Genomic DNA, 16,551 nt, shown 5'->3' on the forward strand with positions numbered 1-16,551 from the left:
CTGATCACGTGTAAGGTGACCGCATCACCTAAATGTTCATTTAAAACACAGAAACCAGCAGCATAATGAATGCTCTGAATGTTCTGCAGAGTCATGCTAAAATACAAAAAAATCTCTCAATTCTCAGAAATGTACTGCAGTGCACAAGTCTGTAACTGAAGCAAAACAACTCAGATGTTTGTTTTCACCCACCATCCTACTAATAAAACAACTTGAAAGTGCCACAAGACAAATTGCTGCTCAAGTACACTTTGGAAGCCTCTAAAAGTTAAACTATTATGCGAAGGCAAATTCTTCAGCTGTAAAGGGTCAGACAGCGAACTCAAAGTATGTCATCTGCCCAATCTGCACTCTAACTGTGCAGCCTTTCTTTGCCGGCTGTCTTGTTCTCGTAACACCTCCACATGGCTCTAAAAGTGTGGAGATAACACTTCCATAGCACAACGACACAGAGCCAAAAAAATCTCCAATTAATTCTAAACACCTCGCAGGCAAACACATACTCTCTCTCTCTCTCACACACACACACACACACACACACACACACACACACACACACACACACACACACACACACACACACACACACACACACACACACACACACACACACACACACACACACACACACACACACACACACACACACACACACACACACACACACACACACACAGACAGACAGACAGAAATAGGAAAAAAGGCTGAATGCTTTAACAAACAACCGTTTTATGAGGCTGATGGTGTTTGTGTTCATGCCCACATTTGAATGTCATCATCCAGGCTGACTTGGTGCAGGGTCAACGTTCTCACAGTTCTCTGGAGGTCACCTTTGTGGCACAGACTCCTCTAAAATGCAGGCCACCACGTAAATGGAAAAATCAAGCCTCGAAGGCTAGGCTATGTCTCCAATTGAACTGCTTGCACATTCTTATCTTTTCCTGTGCTGCGATGTAAACATTCCAGTTGTCCATCCTTTGCTTTTTAAAATTTGATGATGTAAAATGGTGTATGGAAAGACAATGTTATTCCTGGTTTAAGTCAAACAGCGTATTTGATCCATGTGCTCACTGTGAGACCACTTCTTTCAGCTTTTGTGCTGTAGCAGACTTTAATGTAATTATCCTGTGCTTCAGTTGACAGATGATGAACACAATGGTATCCTATTTTAAAAAAGCAGGTGCTAATCAAGTCCACATCCTAATTGCTGGCATTCTGCCTCCTTTCATGGCTTTAGCATGAAAGAGTTGGCCTACTACAGTCTACTGTATAAATAATTAACAATCATTTAGACAGATATGCTAACTGCTAGTGTACCACACGACCTGCTTTACTTACTTGCTTCTTACTTGTACTTACTTGTACTTGCTTCTACATTAATAATGAAAATAGGTGAGCTCTGAGGAAAGACTGCCCAGAGGTCTTAATCAGGCAACGGATCTCTGTGCTTGCTTTTGAAATTCAGCAGAAAGCTTAGTTGCTTATGAACAGTTCTGTCTTGATCATCAGTGCTGGAAATATGCTTGTTTGAAGAGGTGATAATTACAACCCCGCACAAACTGGGGGAGCATCCAGTTCGCAGCTGTATGTCAAACACCCAAATCTTCTCTTTTCTCCCTCTCTTTCTCTTTACTCTTCTTCCCTGTTTTTCCCTCATTCTCTTTTCCTATCCCCGGCCTCAAACTCCAACCCCCAACCCCCCGCCCATCCTCCTCGCCCTTGCTCACTCTTGCACTCGCTGCATCAAAGCATGCATCTGTCACCTGAAGAGACTGAAAAGTAGGTCTTGTTTTATCATCCGCCTTGGCCTTTGTGCAGCATGAACAGCACAGCTCCACTGCTGTCAGTCTCTGAATCCCACTGATATTCATTAACGGCATCGTCCTTGGTCTAGCGCGCGTGTGAGTTTGCATGTGTGTGTGTGTGTGTGTGTGTGTGTGTGTGTGTGTGTGTGTGTGAGAGAGAGAGTGCTATGTGGGTAGGTGAGATCAAATCAATGAGAACAGGTGAATAAAGAAAATCCTAAGTGTAACATTAGCATAGCGGCTGGGCTAATGAGCTGCCATCAGACAAGCACAATTAGAGAGGATCAAAACAGAAGGAGGAAAGCTGTAGCGTTCCCATAATGCCTGACTGCAATGCCTTTATACATCATTACCAGTTCACCATTTACATCAACTCCACTCCACAACACACTCATTATCATTCTTTAATGTTTTGAGGAAGAATGCCCCTACACAATGTACAAATACGTCACTCAAAGCACCATTATAAGCTAAATCAAGCTATAGAATGCATTCATCTCAGTGCAAGAGAGATCTTTCAAGGTTAATGCTTGCCACTTATCTCTAATGTGGAGCCATATTTAATCTTTGAAAGTGAGTCTACAACTGAATTCAGCACTGACTGCTTTTATCGTGACATGTGCTGCACGTGGGAAATGAATCTCAACGTCCCACCTGGCTGAGTTATTGAGGAAAGTGCAGGCTAATAGAGCCAGTGAGAGTGAAAGAGCAAGTGAAACTTGAGCTTGCGTCCATCACGACTCACTTTTTTTTCCGGGAATGGGCAGCCGTGGGACAGACTAATGGTCTCACAGGAGCCCTCTCAGACAGAGCACATTACGGGCCTCATGAAGGCCGGCCGCCATTGCAGGAGGAAGACAATGAAGAGGCCGCAGACAGAGACCTAGAGCAATGGTAATATTCCCTTACGCTGACCACTGTCAACTCTGCAATACATCTAATGGCCTGGTGCCCATCTGTAGACGCAGAAGGAGGTCGAAACACCATAAGGGAGAGAGAACAAAAGTACTCTCTGCGTGAAGCCAGACAGAAACATTGCCCAAAACATGAGTATTGGCTCAGCTAGCATCCATGGATATGAGTTCACAGTCGACTTTGTCATTCCTAATGGGAATAGTTTTTCTATCCTAATAAAACAATTGGAGGCAGATGAGTTACAGGGGACCTGCACCTGCATACCAAGTATCCGCAGCTCAAGGGATCACACTGAATGGACCACTGAGTCATCAACGGGGAGCCGAGCGGCCTCAGTATGAATCAATATTCCCCCATGGCTTAGCATAAGAATGAGGTGATGGGAAGAGGAAGACACAATCCCTCTGGAGGCCTGCAGCCTGCTGTCAGATGTCTATTTCAAGCAATGGTGCACAGAAATTAGCCCACTGGACTGCAAATTCGACTGTTTGGACTGCGGAAGCAAACCAGAGGTCTTACACAATCTAGTCACTTTACTTTAGCTGCTAACATGGTGCACAGAGTTGGTCAGTCAGAGTCATTACTTGAAGGACATTCCATAGAATAGAATAGAATTGTGTTTTGAATAGAAAAGTACAATAGTGAAACTCACAGTAGGGGTTTCATGAATTTGTCAACTATTTAAAACAAATCACTAGACAGTGTTGTGGCTAGTCGTGGACAAAATGGCTAAAGGATAAACATTCCTATGTATGGAGTACTTCACCACAGTGACATGTAAGTTGAGTACAGCTGTACAATAAGTACAGTACAATAAGAACACATCTGTTATAGATAACCATCTAAAGATTAAACACCCGCTGCCAACAGCTAGCACTACCAGTAATGTAAGCACCAGCACTGTACCGGTTCATATAACTATTATGAAAAACTTGTCAACTAGTACAAATCAGAAGTCATGAAACCCCTACCTCACAACATTATGCCAGAGATCGCTGCCTTGAGGTGGCTGGATGCATTTAATGAATTTATTCCTCAGTATATGATTCTCTCATTACCAGCTGGGCAAGCCGCTTACTAAGGCTATTAAAATGGTAAGGATGAGTGTCCACAAGGATCGTTTCAGGATTAAAATAGACTTTTTTGAAGCACAATCTGGAGGCAGTGTGAGGACAGAGTTATGGAACTCCTACCATAAATCGACACAGAGAGAATGAGAAAGCAGACTTTACTTACAGATAAAGCAACAACGTATGCAGCTCTTTGATGGGTGTCAGGGTGAGACAGGAATAGCTGGAAGGAAATAAGAACATAAAGCACCATAAGAAAATAAACAGTGTTTTTTTTTAAGATTCAAAGACTGAGCTTCTTGATCGGCACTTCGTTCGACTTCGGCACATCACAGGAGCAAGAAAATATTCTACATGACTTTGGAACTGAGTATAAGCTCAGGATGGAACCATCATATTAAACACCACTTAGGATTGTTAACTCTGTCCATAAAGGACCATCTGGTGGTATTTCAAATGTCTGCTTACAAATGGGGTACCAGCATCGTTAACCTATTTCTGTTTTTTTGTCCCACTCAACCAAGCTGCCACACCACTGGTCAAATTGCGTTGTTGGGGCTTTTGCATTCCTTACTCTAGATGACATTTACATTTGACATTTAATCATTTAGCATACACATTTATCCAAAGCGACTTATACAGCAAGATAAGAACATTCAAGCTAGAGTGCAGAAGAGACCTTAGGAATTACAATTGCATCTGTCAATACTATTACTAGAGGATGAGTGCTGACATTACAAGTACTAGTCAGTGTGATAGGAGAAGAAAGTGGTAGAAGGAGGAGGTAGAGAAGGGAAGAGAGGGAAGTGCCTGGTAAGTGTTTGGTGTGTTAGGTTGTTAGAGGAGAGGAAGACAGAGAGGGACACTCCTGCTCTGGTGAACATTATAGTGATGAACACTAAGTGAATAGAATGGTAAATAAAGTAATAAGTAAATTACCAATCACCTCACTTGTGCAATTCGCTTATAAGATGCCAAAATCTTCCTTTCACTTTCTTGCATTCTTTAAACATGTTACTACTCCTGAGAGGTATTTCCAACATGGCTTAACAATAGCCTAGGACAGGAGGAGGCCTCAGCATGTAGGGAATCGTTCCTTGCAGGAAATGAAGCGTACTGCTATGCACTTTTTTGCTCTTCAAATTCCCCTGTGCCAGAACAGTGCGGAGCCCAGGAGAGGAACACCATTGTCTTTGGTAATGACATTTTGCCAATCTCGTTACATTCTTCCATTATGGAGGATCCACCATCTGTTTCCTCTCCATCTCCGAAGGGCAGTGCACGAGCATCTGCCCGCTCCATTCAGACGTCTTTTTTGAGGAGGAGAGTGTAACCTCATTCATGGTCCAGAGTCACAAGTAACAACGTCCAAGTAGAAATGCAGAATGGAGAAGGGATTCCCGGTAACCAATAGCACAGTTGACAGTTCTGTGTTTGCACTGTTTTGAGTGCAAGACCCTCTTATTACAACAGGTATTTCTACAAAAGTTAGCCCTCATCAAGACTAAGGGCCCTACAATACACTCTAACACTCTATGGAAACACATACCCTTGACATAGCCCCTCTCATTTCCATGTAAACTCAGCTGTACTGAAACACTAGACTGTACTGTAGTTATAACAAAGGTCTAGTCTAGGCTATTTGAGAGCAGCTCATCTTCATACAATTCTGTGAAATGGCCATAGACAATAACCCTTACTTTCAGATCAACCCACAGGCCTGGTCTATTTCCTCTCCTTTTAAGAGTTTCTACACTTCCAGGTCAGAATGTAATTTCACCCTGTCCAACCTGGATGTCAACAAAGTTTCTCCTGTTTGTTCAGATCCCATAGCAGCCATCATTCAAATAAAATATGCTTTGGGGCTATGGAAAGCGGATGCCACTAAGAGACTTGAGACACAGGGTCAATGCCATACCAAGGAAGTACAGTAGGCATAGGAAAGAATGAATCCAGCTTTGTCTGTACTGACTAATGGCAAACAATTCACCTTTAGAACAGAACATCTGCTATTTCACTATTGATGAACAGCACAGGCAAGGTGAAAGTCTTTTTAAACATCAGCGACCCAATGGAAGCTATGTTTGTCCAGAGGCTAAGCTTTGTTCCGTTAGTAATTCCGACAAAAAAGCAAAATAATTTGTCAGAGACTTAGCTGTTCTAAGGATGATTCATTTTCTTTCTTTTATTCATTCCGTAAACCAATAATATTGTTCTGCCACCTCTCTGGGAAATGTAATTGGCTCTCCTGCTCTCTCTTTTTTGCTTCTTATCTTCCTCAGTTATATAACCCATCTTTTTTTCTCCTAATTGTGCGGCTAAAATGTAAAATACAATATCCAATACAACAACAACACAAATATTCCAGGGACAAGACTAAAAAAGGACGGAATTAAATTAATTACTGAATCAAGGTGTACTGCTGCATATGAAACAAAAAAAGGCAGGGAGCATTGTACAGACAGGCTTGCCAAGACAACAAGGCTCTAGGCAGCGAAAAGAGGTTTGAGTTGTACAACCAACCATGTCAAAAAGCCTCTATGCTGCATTATGTGCATATAAATTGTGTATTTACTTAGGTCTGACATGGAAATGGGCCAAATTAGCATGCCGCTGATCGATGCCCCAGACTGGACACTTCCAACGGTCCACATGAAGCTGTTTTGGTGCTCCCTGGAAGACTGATTAGCCATTCACATTAGGCTCCACTTTCAGGCTCATCAATGATGTATGTACAGAGGGTCTTCTCATGCACTTATATGGCCACCCACTGACTGTTGAGAGTACACTCCTGCATGTTAAGTGCGTGATCAATGTGAATACTATCCGTGGCAAAGCTGTGTCTCTTCCTCTGACCCTCTCTACTCCTTCCTTGTCAGAGGAATAGAAACACTTAGTAATCACTTCACCAGATGCGGACGGCATAATGGGTCTAATCATCAGCGACAGGCAATAGATGCATTGCTGGGAATGCAGTCCTCGCAAACTTGAAGGTTCCGTCTCATTACTCCAGCACTTACAGTACAGAGTTCCAGTGATGAGATTTCCTGAAATATTCTCACTCGTTTGGAGTGTCTTCCTCACTGTGGGAAGCAAAGGCACCGCTTCAGTGGAGAGGCCGCAGGCCAGGCTTGAGTATGCTTCTGAATACAAAGTGATCCGTGGTGGAGCGACCAAGCTTTTGCCCCACACTGAACTCAATCTGAGCCGGGAAACACAAACTAAAAATTCTAAAGTGTCGCACAACATAGCCACTTCTCATAATGAAGAGAATAGGAGGTAATCTAATTCTATGTTGTGTGTGTGTGTGTATGTGATTCTTGGAGTGTGCATAAAAATACACAACTTCTCACAGAATAACATTCAACCTGCTATGGTGGCTTGGCAATATTTCCATTTGTTTTCATCTTTAAACTAGGCTAATTCTTTTTTTGAATGACTAGCAAGAACACAATCACATCAGCTCTGTGTAAATGCAAATTGAGAAATCTTCCCAGACCCTTCAGCTGTCTCAGGAGCTCAGGCATTTGGGATTACAGAGGGAGGAAGTGGTACCGGCACGTGCGAGTTACATAACAGCCCGCATCTCCTCACAATACACTCCTCTGGCATTCCTTTTGAGATCCTGCTTATTCTGTCTAGCCCCCACTCCTCCCTTTGCCTCCCTCCATCTCTTCCCCCAACACCATTTCCTCCCCCTCTCCCTCATCAGCAAAGCTGAGGCGGAGGTTGCAGAATCAATTTATTAGCATGCAAGCATGGCTGGAAGGTGGGAACATGTCGACGGATGTGGTGAGGCAGGTACTTCGCACTGTGAAGAAGCGGAGATTGTTCCGCCTTATTAGCATGGCAGAGCCATTTCCTTCGTTACTTATCATCTCAACTGCATGAGGAATATGAGATGAAGGGGCTAGCTGGGCAAGCAATTATTCCACGCAAATTTAAAGTATCAAAAATTTAAATGGGGAGCAGAAAATGGTATGAATGTCCCTCGTTTTCATATACATGCCAGCAGTAATAGACCAGTGGTAAAATGGATTTGACACAGCACCGAAAATATTTACATTTTAAAATGTATCTGCAGCAATGACATATTGACAACCGTGATGAGAGGAACACCCATGACCTTTCTCCCTCCTTTTCCAGTACTATCCACTAGTGTTAAACAAATCATGGAAAATGCACAAAACAGGATTCACTATATTATTCATTAAGGTTGTAACCTTATACCACACACACCTGGATAAAGCTTAAGTGTTTAGTGATAATTAACCTAAATGACTTTAAGGTTTGGCCATGTTGACAGTATACACAGGTAGTGTTTCCAGACTGCAATATGATGACATGGATAAAAAAATGAAATCCAGCACTGAATGTTGAGATGCTACCAAATCTGCATTCAAATGTTTCAAATAATCAAAACTGCCCAGTATGTGGCTCTGTGAATTTCATTTTGAAGATGGTTAGTACTTCTACTCACTCAGTGTGTTGCTAGGTAACCCCCAAACACTGTCTTGTACATGGGGCCGGGGGACAGGACAACTCATTTTTGCCATAGGGTCTGCAAACCCAAATATGAAACAACCCATTTCCAAGAAATGCAGAGGCTACCTCAAAAATATCACCTTTCATCTTTTCCTATGGCCTATGGAAGTGCGCTGCTGGTAAAAAACAAACTAGATTTGAATTTCAAGAGTTTCCAGAGAAACCTCATCATTTTCCGTTGCTGGAAATAAAAGTTCATGTAAGACTTAGGTTTTTATATATATATACCAGTGGTCCCCAAACTACAGCCCGCCACCTCATTTTGGGTGGCCTCCCAAAACATGTCCGCGGTATATAGCATCTGGCCCGCATAGGAGTACGACATCGTCAAACTATAACTTCCGTAATTTCCCCCATTCATTCTCTATGGCGAGTCTTAACAGTACACATGTAATACTCTTTTAGTCCACTGGTGGTTATTTTGCCGCTGTTTTGCGTTTGCCATCGAAAACGGAATGAAACGTAGGCCTACCTGCAAACAATGCAAGAGGCTGACTGCATTAGTGCTCAAAGTATTCTAGAAGTGTATCAACTAATTTTTAATAACTAACTAAGTCAAGTCATATTTCTGGGACTTTCTGGGATAATTATTTCTATTTTTTATTCACTCGTTCAAATGTTCATACAAATTCACAAGTTCTCATCAGGTGAGTGAAGTGGTCATTTCAGATGTTTTTGCCTGCACTTCATAAAACTCTCATAGTTTGAGAACTTCAAATTATTTGTAGGATATTGCTTGTTCACAACTTGAGCTGTGTATGCAAATACACAGAGTTCAGAGTTCACACATTTTGGATAAAATACACTTTTGGGACTCCCTGCTAATACTTTTGGGAATGTTAAAGTCTTTTTATTAGTATTATTTCATTTGAGCTACATTTTACACTGATATGGCATGATGGCAATATAAACACAGCTAATAATGGTATTAAATTGCAGTAGCCTATGATTAAATGTAATGGAATATTCAACTACAGTAAGGTAGACTGCTGTTGTTCACAGCACTAAGCTATTTATGTTTACTAATATACTCCGAATCTCTGGCCCTCTCTTAGAGCCAGGCATAGTGAGCTGGCCCTCGGAAGAAAAGGTTTGGGGACCACTGATATATACTATGCATTTGTTTTATGAAACACAGAAGGACAGCCAGCCACCATAATCCAATCTCACGTTTGAAGTCTGATGAATGTGACATTGGCAGAATGAGGGCAGGCATGTAAAGCCCTGGTCTTTGGAGTATGGTGCGTTTGTTGTTGGGGTGGTGAGCTGGGGAAGAGGGGAGAGGAGGATAGATACAGCTGCAACAACAGGAACTGACTGGGACTGGGGCAGACTGTGCTCTGTGGGGCAAGCAGGCCAGTGTGGAATCTGGGTGTGGGGTGGGGTGCCAATGTCAGGGACACACACAGGCACAACAAAGTCAGGGATGAGGGGATTAAGCGGGAAGCCATGGGCCTCTTGACGAGAGACGCACTGTGATCTGAGCGTACCCGGACCGAGGGACTCTGCCCATCAGCTGGTGAAAAGAAGAATACTAGCAGGCAGGGTGAATATTTTCACAGTTGATAAGCTAAATAAGATTGTGACTGAGGGATTAGTGACTTTGCTAGGTCTGTGTGCTTCACAGGGGATGTGGTTTGGAGCCATGTTTCCAGGAAATTGCATGCTGTCCATTCTGGGAAGCAACATAATGTGAAATAGGAGCCTCTCAACTCAGGCACTGCATCCTCCTCTACAACCTCACCTCCACCCTTCTACACACCCCAGTCAACAATTCCAAAAGTAAGCCTTTATTTCATTTGATTTATTTATTTCAAAAACATTGAACATTAAGACAGAACTGCTCCAGCTTGTCGATACATTCCTTAAGAAACAAATATGGTCATAATGGTGCACAAACAATCAAAACAACGAAGGACGAAGTTGACAGGATGACAAACGGCCGGGAGAGTTATATCAGAGTGCCTCCCGGCCTCACATATCATTCCTGGCTCCGGATGACATCCATCTTGCGACAGTGGGCATGAAAGTAAACATCAGCATGAAGACAGAGCGCCAGCAGTCTGCTCTCTTGCTCTTTGCATCGCTAACCAGGCACTGGATTCATTCATATCCGTGGGTAACATTAGACGGAGGGTCCGTGCCTGGCTTGTTGACTGAAAAGCTGTACCAATAAAGTCAACAAAAACGGCTAAATGCAAAATGATCACATATGGCAAGAATCACATCGATTTCAGAGGCCCTCTCCTTTAAGAGTTGTTGTGTGATTTTCCAAACCAGGAAAAATAAAATCATAAAAGTTTCATTAACTCAGTTAATAAGAGCTTTGTGAGATGAGATTTATGTACTGGGAGAAAGGGACCTGACGAAGCAGACCAGCTAGTCCCATCTGGTAGTGAGAAACAAGCAACAAGAAGTGAGTTTGCGCCAGAGACCTCAATCTCTGCATCAAGCAAGACACCCTGAGAATGAGAGCCATCTGAATTTAGATCATCGCCCTGGCAGTGATAGATTTGGCAACCGATGATGTTGTGAAACCAAGAGAGAGAAAGTTGAGCTGATATAGAGACCTCTACTGGGACAAGGTGACAAGATATTCCCTTACTGTCGTCAACCAAAAAGGGGTGTACTGTATTTTGGAAGGGAGCGCTTCAGGAAAAAGAGAATTTTGTACTGTACTTTTGCCATACGTAGCACACTAAATATTGCCTCATATTTTTCCCCCCTATGTTGATCCCTCAGGGCACAATTTAGAGGAGCTACCTCAGGCATGAGAGCCTGGATTAGAAGAGACAGCAGGTGACCACCAAGGCACACCATCAGACAGATAGACAGGCGGACAGAGCTTCAGTCTCGGTGAAGCAGGAGTGGAGAAGTAGAGGAGACGCAGTGCCTTAAGTGCCAGACAATCTCCGTACAGCCAGAGGGCTCTCGGCAGAACCCAATGACCCCCCACTCCCAGCCATGAAATCCCTTTCCTTCGGTCCAGCTTCAAAGATGGGGGGAGTGCACAGCTGAAACCCAAGCCTGTTTTAAAAGGAGGCACAGCACTGCCGATGACTTCTGAAACAATAGCCTGGCAGACAAAAGGGCCACAGATCAAGTTGAAAGTGAATGGGCCATGACCAACTAAATCAAAAACACGTTGAGATGTGGGTGAGGAAACTCAATGCTCCATGAGAATCCAAAACTTCATCCCTATCATACCCAGCTCTCTAACCCCGCAACAATCCTGTTAATGTCTAAAAGCAAACTAAACCAGTAACAATATTTAGATTACCATTGAAAAGCTGTTCTCATTTTGATGTGTTTGTTATCCAATTTAAAGCATGTGATATGAAAATAAATCAGACCAAACTTTCTCATAAAACATGAGTATCTATCACTTCAAGTGAATTAAAGTGAGTTCCTCAGGAATAATTCACTTGAGAGTATTTTCTTACACACTGTGCCAAGTGAATGACTAATTAATCTAATCAGCTTCCCATTAGACCCTGCTAGGATTTGCCAGGGAAAAGAAAAGGGCCATATTAAATTAACATATACTTTATTTGAAAATGCCCTGAGTGAAACATGGAAGGCAGATAGTGCAATAACAAGGTTGAATTTTAGAAAGACACATATTTTACTCAGACATCTGTTTAAAGACAGAGGTTCTGGTACTGATCGATTTAAATTTATAGCACCTCTACTTCATACACACTCACCATCTGAAAACGTGCACATACAGTATGAGCCTTTTCTCAATACACGGTGTAAAACCACCAGTGTTTTATGACTTGTTGACCTATAACCTACAGCGCAGATGTGAGGAAATGTGGACTTCTATAAAGCAGAGTGAAATACAGCAAAACATATGATGGATAGCCTGTAAAGCTGTGCAATGGTCACATGAGGAAAAGCCTTGTCCTTTTAAACAATTCAGCCTTAAGCCATCCACGCTTCACAAAATTGATAGCCTTCTATCTGACAGGAAATGGGATAAAACAAACAATGCTGCGAATTAAAGAGGCCCTATGCAACAACTTTAGCAAAAATGACCTTACTTATGCAGGTTGAGAGTCGTTCTGATGGTTCTACAACACTTTTTGGGTCGTTTGGTGGGTGCTTCGTCTCCCCCTAGTGCTTCTCCGCGGAAAAACCGAATATGCAACTTTCTGGTCGCAGTCCGAACAAATCCGGATGTAATTCGGCGGAAATACTCGAAAATGTAGTCAGATTGTAGTTTCTAAGAAGACTGCAAAACGGACTCCGACTTGGCTTTGTTGCTGTTGAAATTGTAAGTAGCCTACCCTTGTGAACATGTAATGTGATTTAATAGTCTCTTGAACAATGTGTTTGCTCAACCGTTTTATTGTGAGCCCTATGTGTTTAGCTTGGTTTATTGATGGCTAACTCGCTAGCTAGTGGGGGTTTAGCGTAGCAGTCACTTGCTACCGAAGCTGCAGGGGGAGCTATGTCGTGAAAAATGCGAGCCCAAATCAGGCGAAAACCCAGAAACAGCGAAGGAATAACCAGACCTGCATAGGGCTTCTTTAATTCCACAGCCCTTGTTGCTGAATAAAGTGGCTTGTTTTGACCATAAAAGCATATTGTAAGAGTCCAACTGCTTCCTGTGTGATGTCATGTCGGAGACGGACATAATGTATGGCCATGGCCAAGCAGTATGCCAAAAGTCAGGAAAAGCACATCGCGTCACTCTGCACCTCTTCCTCTGGGCCAGGGAGGGCTGACGCAGTGGCAGTGGGACAGATGACCTCTTCTCATGCTATTGCACATTCTTTCCATATCTCAGTCCAAACAGACCTGTGATAACTATAGCCACTCGCAGGGGCGAGAGGGGCTCCCAGCCGTCAGTGTGGAATTTGGGGGCGACTCTCTCCCACTCGCTCCCAATCACGGCAGTGAACGCCCGCTCAGCTGGGGCTGACGTGGCAGAGGGGGCTGGGCACCGCACTGGACAGGTCATGCCTGTCCCGCCGTACATCACACTGCTCAACTCTACCCCCTCCGCTCGGAGTACGTGCATATGTTAACATCTACACTGTCGTGGTGTCCACTATTTCTAGGCGCTGTTATCACTGAAGAAACAGAGCAGAACTGTGCTGTAGTCGTGCCCATAGTCTGCCCTGCACCCAGTTTCTCAGAAGTGTATTTTTAATAACTCTCTGGAATACTGATGATATAGCAAGACTGTAAAATCTGATGATTTTCTTTTCACCCCCAAGCAGTTTCTTGTCCCTTCCCAAGACAGTGAAAGATTAACTCTTGTTAGTGGCTTTCCGAGTCAGAGAGTGAAAATCAGGCTCTTTTCTGCTGTTTTGAGTGTTGAGCAGCTGAAAGATCAGTTTAGTGTAGAGACTGGTACAGGGGGTTTGACATTGGGGGTGCTGTGTGTGTGTGTGTGTGTGGGGGGGGGGGGGGGGTTGCGCTGCTGAACCTGAGCGGGTGCAAAAGCACTGAATGACAAATGGCCAGAGAATAAGCAGCACACAATCACCGTGCCACATCTGATATTGATATTTCAAGGCTCTGGTGTTGTGCAGCCTTAAATTATGCCACACAGCAGTCAACCATTAGTCATTCCCCAGCGCTGATGAGAAATCAAACAGCTGCTGTTTGCAAGGCCTCCCAGGAAAGAGAGGGCAGGCAGAGAGAAAGAGAGAGTGTGTGTGTGTGTGTGTGTGTGTGTGTGTGTGTGTGTGTGTGTGTGGTGGAGGGGGGACAGCGGCACTGAGCCATATCTGCACCACTCCAGTTCACTATTGATTGACAGCTACTTTCTCTAAAATGTCATCTATGTCATCCCGGATGTGGAGATTGCTGAATGCTGTCTTTACGGACACACAACTCCTAAGAGACTACAGGGAGTGCATTCAGTATGGGGGGGTATTGATTCTTTCTTATCAGTGTGGGGGGTACAGTGGCAGACTTAACCAGAGTCATTTGAAGTATAGAGGTCCTTCAAAGTGACTGAGTGTTTGCGCAGAGGGGAATCAGTATTTTGATTTGAACATCAGGATTAAAGATGCTTCTTAAGCCTTGATTTGCAAATGTTCACTTCATAACCACTAAGTTGCTCCAAGTGGAGTGAGAGGCTGAAGCAAATCCTCTACATCAAGTGCTGTTGCTTTGAGTGGTAACTAAGGATGAAACACATAACTATGTCAGATTGCCATGAAAACATGACCTGGATTTGTCCCTTTGCACTGACCCATAAAACGTAACTAAGGTTAACACTTGTAATCCAATGAAATTTAACGACAGCCATCTAGATCAAAATGAGTTGAGGAAAAGTGGTGGACAGACACAGTGATGTAATCAACTGAAAAATATGAATAAATTCCATTATTGGCAGCACCAGAGAACTCTCTCGGCTTTTAAACTAGCCTCAGACGAACTCATGCCATTCAACTGAACTGCAGATGTTTCCCAGGCAAAACTGCATTTAGTCAGACGTTATCACATCCCTGTTGTTCATTATAGCTGGCTTGAATTCCGTTCTCTACAGCCCATCTAAAATAATAAAGCAGAAATGGCTTTGTTGGATCAAACCACACTCAGCCTAAAAAGGCTTCACTTTCAACCAATCAGAATTTTGGAGCAATTTTGTCACAAACAAAATGTCCCCAGCAGCAGCACCACCAAGACACTGACGCCTAGAGTTGGGACAGGACATCCAGAGAGAATGAGCGCTTGTGAGAGGCATCAAGCTCGACAGAGGCTAGCCAAAGCCATGGCAATTTCAATTAGTCTAAAGGTACTCGAACTCTGTCCGCGACAATTGCAGGATTTTGTTCTAGTGCTAATGCAATCATGCTGATCTAATGAGAGGGACAGGCATAGAAACCAAACACAAGGAAGGTTAGATCAGAATAATCTGTCAACACCATTATGCTGCAGTTTCTGAGCCGTTAAGCCTTTCGTCACGATCCAGTCACATATGAATGCTGGAAGGATCAGAGTTTTCTTGTTTTATGTAAACATAAACAGACATGAATTCAATAAATAAAGAAAACACTTTGTTAAGAAAAAAGATGGCAAAAGGAAATGAGCTGATAGCTCAAAGGGCTTTCATTTTAAAAAAAAGGACAATATTCACTGAATGCAGCACAAAGTACTGACAACAGCATTTTAATTATGATCAGAAAATATCTACATTGACAGGGGAGTCCAGGCTGCTTCCTCCCATGAGAAGCATGTCTGTGCATGTGTTTGACCACTGATTTCCTATCGTGGGAGGCCACAAGAAAGTCTTGCTCATTTCTGCTGGATCAGAATCCACCCAGTCTAGCTTGGCCGGCCTGTTTTTGAGTATTAAGTGTGTTTATTTGTTTCTTAAAAAGGATTTCCAGGATACTGAGAGTTCCCACATGTGATTCCCAGCCTCTCGGTAACACAGTAAGGAAAATAATGGGAGATCAGAATTATATTTCCCACACAGTCTAACCGTCCCAGTGGGAATTCCAAATCAAAGCCATCTCTGATAGGGGACTACTGTAAGAGAGGACTGTGGAGGAGAGGAGATGTGCTTTAATTTTGCTCCAACATGCTAAACTTCTTAACAATGTGGTGGAGTGACATACACTCTGTGACTCATCAGGGCGATGAGACAAACCAGAATCTTTGAGCTCATTTATTTTTGAGTTTACCACATATTAAGACAGTCAGTCAGCAGCATACGTCAATGGAAAACATTTGTTCAACCCGGACAGAATGCGGATCAAAGTTGAAGTCTGACCTAGAAAAAAAAAGACCTCCTAGATCTACTGCCTTGTTAATAATGTCACCAGTGCTGCATACATCACAGTCAATGGGGTCAGCTGACAGTTTGTTTTTAACACATCACCTGCTGGCTGGCTGATTCAGGTAGATGTATGGCCACCGCTCGCCGAGACCTCTGGGTCACGGGAGACCCTGCAGGGAGCCATCATGAGGGGAAGGGGCAGGTACGCTGAAGGCCCCTGCGGCTGGCCTGTGGGTTCTGGAGAGTGTTGGCACCCGCTGCCAGATTCCTGCTCGGCCCAAGCCTTGGCCCGAGACCCGCTCCGCTCAGCTCAAAAAAAAAAGTGGGGGGGGGGGGGTCTGGCCTCCAGAGAGCCGACTGCTCAAACATGTTAAACAAACAGAAACATAACCTGTGTGGTCTGAGGCTTGGTGGCGTACGCCTCACCCTCAGACCGAGGAAGCTCGGATACATTTGCAGCTCGACCATT

The 16,551-nt window shown here is 43.5% G+C and overlaps 1 protein-coding gene across 2 annotated transcripts in view; it reads right to left on the minus strand.

The window, feature by feature from the left end:
• Positions 1–16,551, minus strand: part of peak1 (pseudopodium-enriched atypical kinase 1) — a 94,747-nt gene that overhangs the window by 63,691 nt on the left and 14,505 nt on the right. For both annotated transcript variants that reach the window (XM_076264272.1, XM_076264263.1), the window contains exon 2: positions 3,957–4,013. The gene's annotated coding sequence lies outside the window, so the exon portion shown is untranslated. The remainder of the gene's footprint in view (positions 1–3,956; positions 4,014–16,551) is intronic.

This window comes from Alosa pseudoharengus, unplaced genomic scaffold (assembly GCF_046254945.1).
Source record: "Alosa pseudoharengus isolate Yale_2024_CS ecotype anadromous, Long Island Sound unplaced genomic scaffold, YU_APseudo_1.1 YU_APseudo_1.1_scf_10, whole genome shotgun sequence".
Classification (NCBI taxonomy): Eukaryota; Metazoa; Chordata; class Actinopteri; order Clupeiformes; family Clupeidae; genus Alosa; species Alosa pseudoharengus.